We start from the raw sequence: 12,650 nt of genomic DNA on the forward strand, positions 1-12,650 counted from the left end.
AACAATTCAAACCGTTAGCTCACAGAAAATGAGACTTTTGTCAAGCGAGTGGTGTGAGCATAGGGTATTTTAATTTCATATCCAAATTAAAAAGTAATTTATAGCGCATCTTCATTACAACTGAGGAATTAAACTCCATCTAAAATATCACTAATATTCTGGATCTGATATTAAAAAGGGAAGTTTACCATCCCTTTAAGTATTGTCTAAATATACGTTTAATTATTTTTGTGACGCAAACTAGCAATCAATCATCATTTACTTCAGGTCTCATGAAGCTTAAAATTTTAAAGTGGGATAAACAAGCTCAATGAGTGTGCCCTGTGCTTTTCATTTGCACTAAAAAAGATTCAGCCATGTTGAGATCTTTTGGTTCACATTTTTAACCATCCAATTGCAAAAACAGAATGTGCATTATTTTATTTGGTTATTTGTTTTACTGTAATTTTAACTATAATGTTTCAGAGGCTAAAATGTATTTCATATAATGTATTTGATACTACATGCTGCATTGTGATTGGCTGATATATGCAGATGTGTGGCAACAATCACTTTAATAAATATCATTCAAAAATGGACTAGCTGCTGTGTTGTCTGTTTGTTACCTTTTTACTATCAGAACTTACAGCTTGTATTACATTTTGAAAAATGTCATCTTCTGCAGTTACCTTTTGTAATATCTGCCACAAAGAGAAGTGGCTCCTTACAATTCCAGCCTCATTTATTAAGGAAGAAATGCAGCTGTGGGGCCAAAACATTTTAGGTTTGTGAAAATAAACCTGAAACAGGTTAAGTGTTAAAGACTGCAACTACTTAGCCACTGATGTAGCTACTTAACCACTCCGCAGCCAAAAATGTGTTAGAGTTAAAACATCCCAATCAGGATAATTGAAAGCACCTGTTTGTTTATGATTGGCCACATGCTAGTAGGGGTGGCATTGCACAAGAAATCCCCAGCTATTTCACATATAAAAATAAAGCCAAAGAAGAAAATAGTAATTTTATAACAAGTCATTGTAAACACATCAAGAGGAAAACAGTTATGCAGTGCACTGTCTCTTTAATACTGTTTTTTTATACATGATGGTACCTTACTGGCCTTTAAACGGCTGATTGACATTGCAACATATTACTATGTCTGCTATCTACAATAACTCACATGTCCTTCTCATTTAATGATATCCTTAACTCAACCCCATTAAGAGTATACGTTGCATGTTTATTTTTTCTGCCACAATGCATTTATCTAAACTAAATGTCATCTTCTACTTGCCAGCCCATTCCCCCAATTAATTAAGTCCATTTGCAGAGAAGTAATATCTTGTTCAGACTGTAAACACAGTCTAGTGTCTGTTAACACTGAAACTAGACTTTCAATGTCCCTTTCAAGATTGTTAACAAACAGATTAAGGAGAAGTGTACCCAGGGCAGAACCCTTAAAGGGACATGAAACACAATTTTTTTCTTTCATGATTTAAATAGAGAATACAATTTTAAACAACTTTCTAATGTACTTCTATTATCTAATTTGTTTCATTCTTTCTTGGTATCATTTGTTGAAGGAGCAGCAATGCACTACTGGTTTCTAACTGAACACATGAGTGAGCCAATCACGATCGATATATATATGCATCCATCAATCAGCAGTTAGAACCTAGGTTATCTTCTGCTCCTGAGCTTATAGATAAGCTTATCAGCAAAGGATAACAAAGGAAGGAAGCACATGAAATGATAGAAGTAAATTGGAAAGTTGTTTAAAATTGTATTCTCTATCTGAATCATGAAAGAAAAATTTTGGGTTTCATGTCCCTTTAAGCATTCACACTTTTGCTCAACTTGAGAATGTTCCATTAACAACCACTTGATGCACAAACCCCATCATACCCTCCATTATTCCCTGACACGTTTCAGCTGACTTGACTTTACCAAAGGGTTTCTGTGATATGTTTACCGTAATATACACATTATGACAATAAATGTTTTTAAAATTTAACAGTTTTGTTTTCTGTATTAAGTATCTACTGGTTGCTAAAAGAGAATATGAGATTGGAGTTCTGGAATTACAATACTTTAGAACAGAGCTTTCCAAACTTTTCATGTTGGTGACACACTTTTTAGACCTACATCATTTCGCGACACAGTAATTGAGTTGTACTAGCAAACAGGAGGTAAAACTAACTTGTTTTAAGAGATACGGACACATACATAAATTATATAATAACAAAATGTATTTACAAGTAACAGTATGTATGTGCAAGAATTAAAACAAAGTTTAATAACACCAATAGCTATGAGTAAGCGCCTGTAGGGGGCGCAAAATGCATCAGACTGTTGCCATTGTCCACACCTATAGCCTGACTGTGAGTTACTTTGATGTACTGTCCTGGCAACCTTTGGATTGGTATTTACCGTTTATACATTCCAATAAATTGGGGATTTTATTTGCAACGAAACTGCGTGTGAAGTGCCTGCTATTTTTTTCACTCACAAATATCACGGTGGCTTGATTCACTACCATTGGCTATGGCACTCCAGGAGCAGCAGGTCATATGGTAATCCTTGGTTTCATTTCCGGTTTAACCGGATAGGGGAGATTACGTGCTGGAGCTGCCGGATCTACCTTGTCTCTCAAACACCAATAGCTACTTACTATTTTAATGGGATGTATGAGGTTGATGGGATGAAAATAGTTTCTGAATATTTAGTGGAATATTAGCTAAAGACACTCGCATTTAATCAACAAGCATTTTTAAGCTTCCTATCCGTATATCAAGAGCAGGAACAGCAAAGCACTACTGGGAGCTAGCTGCAAAAAAAACCACTTTGATTTCTGACTTCAGCTCAGCGTTTAAGCTGCTTCCCTCAGAACTCTACGAGACCGACTGACTACTGCCCACACTGCAAGCACACTGCTGTCCCACTCACTGACTACACGTGCAGTCACAAGCCGATTGAGGAGACAACACATGCAGTCAGGAGCTAATGTGCCGCCAATGTGAATAGTTTCAGTTCCCGCTAAGCTGCTCCAATAGGTTAAGATGATCTGTGACCCACTAGGTATCAATCAAGTGTCAAGTACGTTATATGCATAGCAGGATGACGGAAAGTCGGAAACAAAAAAAACATTTAAAATGAATTTTAAATTAAAAAAAAAATTGTGCTGAAGCAGGGACACACCTACACACTGCCGCCGACACACCAATGTGTCACGACACACAGTTTGGAAAGCAACTTATACATAAACAGTGCTTTCAAGTAATTTCTGAATTGGTCTTTCATTAACAAAAAATAACTTATTTTTTAATAATAAAAAAACATTTCATGAAATAACAAGGTTCTCTCAGCTTTTCAAAATATCTGCTATCCAATTTCCCACCTTTTATCATAAAGTACAGCTTTATATCATGGAATATATCAGATGTTCGGGAATACACTAAAAGTCGTGGATTTTCTGGTTTTATTTCATTTCCTGCCTTCTTATTCTTTCCATGAAGTATGTTTAGTAAATCCATACTGACTTGTAGATTGTGCTTCCTCAACAGTTATTTCAAGCAAAATTTAACTTGTCTTTTTTTTGCAAATCCTGTTTTTAGCCATGCCCCATTGTTAATGTCTCTGTTACGTTTTGATTTAAAGATTTGTATCACTTTTTTTATACAGGGAAAACATAGTCCCCTAATTTGTGAACCATGAGGTTTGTATAAGGCAGAACCAATTTAAAGGGACACTGAACCCATTTTTTTCTTCTGTGATTCAGATAGAGCATGCAAATTTAAGCAATTTTCTAATTTACTCCTATTATCAAATGTTCTTCATTCTATTGGTATTTTTATTTGAAAAGCAAGAATGTAAGTTTAGATGCCGGCCCATTTTTGATGAAGAACCTGGGTTGTTCTTGCTGATTGGTGGATAAATTCATCCACCAATAAACAAGTGCTATCCAGGGTGCTGAACTTTCTTTTTCAAATAAAGATAGCAAGAGAACAAAGACAAAATGATGATAGGAGTAAACTAGAAAGGTGGTACAAGAAAATTTGGGTTCAGTATCCCTTTAAGTAGTGATTGGTTGAGCGCTGACACAAACTGTGTTTTTAGTAGAAAAAACTAATTGTTATACAATATGTTCCAGATGGATAAAAAAGAAAAGAAGCATTTTTTTTTTTGGAAAATAAAATAAAAGCATTTTTTTCCTTTTTTGCTATATTAGGCATAACACTTTAGCAAAGCATTGTGTTTAAATAGTAACACAATTTGTGCAATCTATAAACTGTAACCAACAGTTTGCAAATATTTAGTGACACACGCTGTATGATTGTGCATTGTGTGTCCAATATCCAGACCAATCCACAGTGAGATGTATTTCCATTCTTGTTACATCCTGCAGTGAGTGATAGTTTCAGGCCTGTCAAACCATGGTACACAAATGAATATGGATTAACCTACTGCTGACAGACATGTAAAAGAATATGTCTTAGGTCATACTAAGTTGTCACTGGAACTCAAACTCAAGCTTTGCCCTTAAGCACTCAGCCAAACTCCATGACCCCTTCACTATGTCTTATACCACACTGGGAACAAAATATGGAAATCTCCTTTCAGTTCTAATCTAATACATTTCAGTAAGTCTTACCATACACTGTTAAAAAAAAAAGTAGTCCTATAATTACTTCTCACATTCTGCTCATTAATTAAATTTAATTAAAATACATAAAGTTTTGTAGTCATGCAATCTATATAAGAGATTTTACAAGGTATTGCTAAAATCAAACTCAATTACAAATGAATTCCACCCAGAATAAGTGTCACAGTAACGCATGGAAAAAGCAATTGTAAACAGGTTGTTAGAAATTTAATTGCTATTTTTTTTCCTTTCATTTCCAACCTAAATGTACAAACTGCAAGCAATGTTAAGAGCTTTGCTTATTAAAACTATTTGTCACCCTTTTTAATGATTCCCTGTATGTACTTACATTAAGTATCATTACATAAAATTAATTGAGAACAATGTATTCATGTTCTTTTTGTATTTAACCTCTTTAATAATGATCAACCAATGGTAATGATGAGGTTAGCTAATGGTTTTAAATAATTTAAAGAACATGTGCATTTGCCATAAATAATTTATTAAAACTATACAATATTAGCATTATGAGAGAAGATTACATATTAAAATGCTTAGAGCTTCTGTCAACAAAAGATTACAGTGAAAATAACTTGGTGCCTGATTTTTGTAAACCACATAATGTATTTGATTATTCAATTCCTAAAATGAAATAGAAAAAAATATTAAAAAGATAATGTGTAACTATATTTCTTTTTTCATATTCAACTACTTTTACATAATTATAGTGATTTAGTGATATAGTTGACAACATAATAACATATTTTTAAATGTATCAACATTCCCACTTATGATTATACGAGGTACACATGTTGGAACTACTTTATAGAAGCAAAAACATTATCATTACTTCTAGGTCATTAAAGGGAATCTTCAAGTACAGAAACATGGTCTGAAGCTGCTACCCCACTGGGTTGCTATTTAGTATATTTACTAATTATATCCCTATCCATGTCTACTTGATGTGATCTCAATTAAAGGAGATTGTCAGCCCATACACCTGTTTTTTTATTTTTTATTTATCAGTTCACATGCTACCAAAACAAGAGGAACTCTCAATTTCCATTTCTAGTACGCACATAAAGCCTCACATTTTTGGCTTTAAATTTTCATTTTAGATATCACTTCCCTTATTAGGCTTTTCATTTATGAGTACCCCCTCTCTTTGTTACCCCCACCCATTCCTCAAAAAAGACATTTTATATATACATAGAAGCAGAAAAGTGTAGATAGTAGTGGTGGAGATACATCAGAGGGAGACACTAGTAGCCAAATAGAGAAACAGAATATGAGTGGCCCTTTAGGAGGGATAACCACTCGGTCAGCAGGCAAACCCCCTATGCTTACAAAAAATGATGGAGGAATCATATTAGAAGGGGAGGCTATAAACAAAAAACCTCCCAAATGCAAATAAATATTGTGTAGAATTTGAGTGACCATATATTGACTGAAGGTGAAATAAAGGTTCTCAACAGGGGTCTGTCCTTTGTCCCAACCCCTAAAATAGATAAATTTAAGACTAATGTTGATATCTACAAGTTGCAGAGACAACTTAAATTAAGGGATTTTTTTCAAGACAAGATACAGACAACTGTGGGCACCTTCAGATCACCTTCTAATTTTGGACCTCCTACCACTCATCCCTTTCTAGATAGCTTTATTAGGATGTTGACCAGTGATTGTGAACAAGCCCAGATAGAAACACAATTTTCCAATTTGGATAGAGAGGAGAGGTTAGCATTACAAAGCCTCAAAGATGACAAAACCATCATCATACAGGCTGCTGATAAGGGTGGCTCTATAGTTATTCAAAACTACTATGACTATAGGAAAGAAGCCCATAGACAATTGGCTGACACTACTGTCTATAATAGGTAAAAAGGTAACCCAAACAGTATTTTTCAGAAAACATTGACAGTGATTCTAGATTATGGTCTGGAGGCAGGTTTTATAGATGAAAAGGAATATGAGTTTATGAATGTACGATACCCTATAATTCCGGTATTATATGTATTACCCAAAATTCATGTCACTGAAAAATCCTCCAGGCAGACCTATTTGGGCATATGTATCAAGCTCCGAATGGATCTGCACTGTCGGATCAGATCCGCCAGACCTTGATAACTAGAGGCCATTGTGTCTGCCAGGATCCCTTTGCACACATGTGACTGAATATATTGATTACCATCTCCAGCCGGTAGTTAAAGAGTCCTTTTTGGCTAGATTCTGCCACTCTCATTTGTTTGTTGAATGTCACGTGGCTTGAACATGATGATTTCTTTGTTGGTCATGATGGATGTTGACATCCTGTATACAATCATTCCTCATGTGGAGGGTATGCAGGCTGTCAAATCCATTTTGAGTACCTTGTTGGCATATGCAGGTCCACCCATTGAGTTTTTGTTGGAATTACTAACATATTGTTTAGAAAAGAACTATTTTAAATTTGAACATGATTTTTATCTCCAGAAAACAGGAACTGCAATGGGTTCCAACATAGCTCCCGCATATGCCAACTTGTATATGCTATGATACGTAACACATGTTATGAAAACATTAACTGTTCCCCAGATCAAATTTTATGTGAGGTATATTGATGACATGTTCCTGGTCTGGAAAGGGTCTGTACATTCACTCACCACCTGGATAGACATGTTGAACAGCACTAGTTCCCCGATCAGGTTTAAATTTGAATATGATAGGGTCAAAATATCCTTTCTGGATCTGAATATCATCAAACATGAGGAGAATGAAAATATTACTTTCACTACAACACTATACACTAAGCCTACAGATAAAAACTCTTTATTATCTGCACAGAGTTTTTACCCATTACATCAAAAAAGAGTGTAATCTCTTCTCAGCTCATGAGGGTGGCACTTAACAACACAAGGGAAGAAACAAGGAAGACACAAGAGATGGATATGATGACTAAATTGAAACAGAGGGGCTATTGTTCCAAGGATATCACTAAGGTCCATAACCAACTTACTGATAAAACACAAATGACATTATTGCATAAAGCACACTCAGAGAGAAGTAAGATAGAGAGAATGAACTTCATAACAACTTACTCACCTCTACACAATGTGATGGAACAATCCATTGGAAAGAATTGGAGCATAGTCATGTCAGATAAAACATTACCATTCACGCAAATGGAGGCACCAAGAGGGGTCTACAAAAAAGCACCCAATCTAATGGATTTATTGGTGCATAATGATCCTGTGACTTGTTACCAAACAGGCACCTGGATGGATGGAAAAAGAAAATTGGAATGCTACAAGTGTGGAGAATGTACCACTTGCAATAGCATGCTCACTGGTCCAAGCTTCCATCACCCATATACTGGGAAAAAATACAAGATACATCACAGATTATCCTGCACAAGTGATTTTGTTATATATATACTCTCTTGTCCGTGTTCCCAGGTTTACGTGGGCAAGACCTCAACTACATTCAGAGAAAGAATGGCAAACCATTGCTGTTCCATTTGTGATGGTATCAAGAAAGGAATCTCTGACCAGCAAGTTGCATGACACTTTGTGCAAGCAGGCCACACTGTGGCTAGTATAAGAACTATGCTGATTGACCATGTACCTCCCTTGAAGAGAGGGGACGATAGACATAAGAAGCTGTTACAAACAGAAACACAGTGGATATATCGATTGGATAAGGTTAACCCTAAAGGGCTGAACACACAGCTGGATTATAGTGTATTCCTGGGTGATTGATATTTCTATGACTGGACGGTCTAGGTGGTATCTTCATTACTAATAAGGACACTAGTCAGTAGGATGATGCATCTAAGTAACCCACTGAATTTGGGACAGGATCAATCGTACATGTCACTTGTTTTACACCCTAAATATGAGACAATTTATTTCAGATCAAGGTCTCTATTTAATATATGGGGTGTTGCTTTAATATATGACCCTGAATTGCTGTACAAAAGAGCACTGGTCGACTTGGATATTACTTCTACAGATGTTATTTACCATTCATGCAGAGTTGCTGTCTTATAATGTTTTAATCACATCATGCATATCCATTGTAACATGATTCACAGACTGAAAACCAGAACTACCATATAAAGTTACAGCAAGCCACCTTTTTCTACCATATTCCTTGAGACATGATAGTTCGCCTTTTCTGTTATGTGACTTATTCTTTAACAGCCTAAGGATTTGTCCGTGACAGGCTGAATGTTTTTTCTATGTGTTTACATTGAGGTGGGCGTGAGGACACCAGTGACGTAGTGACTACGTAGCTGGCGTTCATTGATCGGTATAATCAGCCATGTGCTTACAGGGGGCGTGTTGTCCTCCCGATTGCATGTCTCGCCGCCCACTGCATATGTTATAACATAGTTTTAACATTTATATATATATTCTTCATTTTGGCCACCTCTTGATGTGATAGTCAGGGTGACGATGGTGGCAATTGAAGCATGTTAGGGAGAAAATAATGTATTGTTGCAAGAATAATACCAACAGGTGCAAAAGATCTTGATTGATTGGCCCCAGCATTGTTAACTATGAGCACTATGGGTATTTATAGAGGTGGGGCTAGTGGTTAGCACTAGACACTTTTTTTTTCTTGCACTTTAGCTCCCAGTGAACAATGCACCAGTGGGTGCCAAAATGTTTGTGGATTTTTTATCTTTTTATTAATAAAGGACGTTTTATTCAGTGAAAATCCGGTGAGTGCAGTGCTTCTGTTCTGGATGAATGGACTCTAACACACACACACACACATATATATATATATATATATATATATATATATACACACATACATATATATATATATATATATATATATATATATAATATTTGTAGTTTGGTGTATGCACTCTCATCATCCAACAATAGCAGCCAGGGTGCTATAAAGTATTCAAGTATATATTTAATTAGTAAGCACTCACTGGTCTTCAGCCGTCTGTGTTAAACAAGTATTTATTAGTGTGACGTTTTGGGAAAAAACAAAGTCCCTTCCTCTGACAAACAAAAATTGAAAATGACAAACCTTTAAAGACAAGTGAAAACCTTCCCCCTCATCTCAGCCAATCTTGACTGTCTGTGTGCAAAAACAACAAAGAAACAATGACTGTGATAGGCTAACAGCGTGTTCATAAACCTAAAACAATTATATATTATGTTTAACAAATTCAAAAGAATCACCAGTGTTGTATTGTGAGTGTGCATTATACGTGTAAACAGATATCACAAGGCCTGCAGGGGATCCTAATCATATAAGGTTTATTAGAGAAAACGCACTCACGATACAACACTGGTTAATCTTTTGAATTGGTTAAACATAATATATAATTGTTTTAGGGTTCACAAGACCAGTGAGTGCTTATTAATTGAATATAAATATATATATATATATATATATATATATATATATATATATATATATATATATATATATATATATATAAATATATACTTATTGTAGATGGGAATGGGAATATATTCTCTTTTATTGTATATTTTATATTTAGAAATAATTTAAGGACTGAAATGTGATTGGCACAAATAAGTATGTCTATCCAAGATAACTGGAGAATGTCTTAAATAGAGATGTTCAGTTTTTAGAACATGATAAATATTTTTTAAGTTCTACTGGAAACAAAGCAGGGCATTGTTATATTATTATTTAATAATTGCATGAGATAGCATGTTCTTCAGTCATATTGGGAGTTCAATGAAAGATACACAAAACATAACAGAAGTATAGACATACAGTAGATAGGGCCAAGTCCATACGAGTCATACGTGGTGCTTTATGGGGACAATAAAAAAGAGGACGTATTGATAAATGTCAGCTTGTTTTAAAATGGTATCAGCCCAATATAAGTCTGAAATTGTCAGACAGGATCTAGGAACTGTAATAGGGCACTTAGCTATGAATACAGAGAGTGAGCCTGACAGAGAGAGATGGGAGTGTTGCTAGACAAGTGCAATATTGGAGATTTGAATATATATATATGCTTAACTGGTTTACTGGTAAGATCCCCAGTCCACTCCAAATGATCCTCCTTTTATATATATATATATATATATATATACATACAATTTTGCTTGCTGCCAAACAGTGCCAGCCTGCAACCACCCGCGTACAGCGGCGCACTGTCTTTACTCCTGCCCCAGACCAGAGGACATCAAAATGAGCACACATGTCTGTTTTTTGGGGTTGGGCCAGGGTGGGTGCGTGCCGGCAGTGCTGCGCACAGTGCACACTAACACTAAGTATAGCCTCAGCCAGCTTGTGCCCTGAACACAGTGCACAACATCCCGCGTAAAAGTGTAGCGCGCATTTACACTGTGCCACCAATAGCTGCAGCATGCCAAATCAGTAGCGCTAGGTAGAAGGACCTTATTTTTTTCGGTTAAGGTGGGCAAAGTCCGCCATTACCAATAATAGATTCACGAACCCCCAACCGGTTGGGAACCATGGCTCGAGATAACAGAGGTTGGATTGTACAAACAGAGAAATAACATGGGGGCAGCTGTTTTGACCTTATTAGTCCTCATCAGCTGATTTCTGCTTGCTGTATAGTGAAGCTAGTATATAAGCTCAGTATATAAACTATGAGGAGTAAAAAGATGAGGCTAAAGCCATTGAGGTGCAGGAGTTGTTTTTTCCCCTCATCTTTTTACTTACCATAACTTACAAAGAGAGTTTTGGAAACAGAAATGACAAAGAGAATGGACTATATATATAAAATATCTCTCCAGATTACCAAGTCTCTGTGTTATTCTATGGATCTCATTCACTAGAGGTTACTCATTTCTTTGTCATTCTGATTTGGTTAAATTATTGCAAGCACCTTTTTTGTATTATTCTTAATGCAACCTTCCTGAAGCATGTTGCAGTGGCAACTTTTATGTTATTTTGCTATTTAAGATTTAATTGAATCTTATTTGACCTCTATTTATTCTTGCAACCAAAGGGTTTGCTATAGATTCATTTTTTTTAACCTGGGCCTTGTTTTCTAAAGCTGTATTACAACCTGATTATTCCTGACCTATGCCTGTTAGACCACACTCCTGCTTACCAATTTAGTGCCTTGTAACAAGTGGTGTGCTATTTAACACTTTTACTTGAATAAAAAACACCAACACTACCAGAATTAAACTTTTAATGTGTTCAGGTTAGCGCGCGCAATTTAATGTGAAAGTAAAATGTTTGTGCATGAGCAAAAGCCGAAACGCACTGTTGGAATTTGCATATCTCGACCACGCTAACTTCTCCTCATGGACTTTAATGGAGTGTCTTAATGGAATTTTCATATCGCGACCACGCTAACTTCTCCTTATGGACTTTAATGGAGTGTGCAAATCAGAAAAAATACTAACACATATCACTCTCGTACTAACCCGAACAAGTTTAACCAATATCACTATAAATCAAGTAATTTATGAATATTTTACATTCCAATGTTCTTCACATAGAAGAAAATGTTTTATTTATTTTTAAATTAATATTATATATATATATATATATATATATATATATATATATATAAAATTTATTTTTTAAATACATTTCCCCTATGTAAAGAACATTGGAATGTAAAATATTTACTGTAAAAATACACTAAAACACATTGTTTAAATGTATTTGAGCGGAAAGGGCTCCAATGTGTTTACATTTTATAGAAGTAGTATATTGCTCTCAAAATGAGGAGAAAAAGTCAATTAACAAAGGAAGACAGACAGACTATTATAACCCTTGTGTAGGTGTAAGAGTAGGTCTTTCCTTAAGAGAGATTGCAAAGAAAGCCAAGGTGTCAGTGAGTTCAGTTTCCTACACCATCAAAATAAACTCTAAAAGGAGGAGGTCTGGCAGACCCAAAGCTACAACAGAATCAGAAGACAAGTTTCTGAGAGAGTCAACAGCTTGCTTGGCAGGCGACTCACAGGACAATAGCTTAATCCACAGCATAATACTGATTGATGTAAGCAAATCTCAGTTTCATCTGTGTTAAGAGAAGACTACGAGCTGCAGGTTTGACAGG

This window comes from Bombina bombina, chromosome 1 (genome assembly GCF_027579735.1).
Source record: "Bombina bombina isolate aBomBom1 chromosome 1, aBomBom1.pri, whole genome shotgun sequence".
In the NCBI taxonomy this organism is placed as follows: Eukaryota; Metazoa; Chordata; class Amphibia; order Anura; family Bombinatoridae; genus Bombina; species Bombina bombina.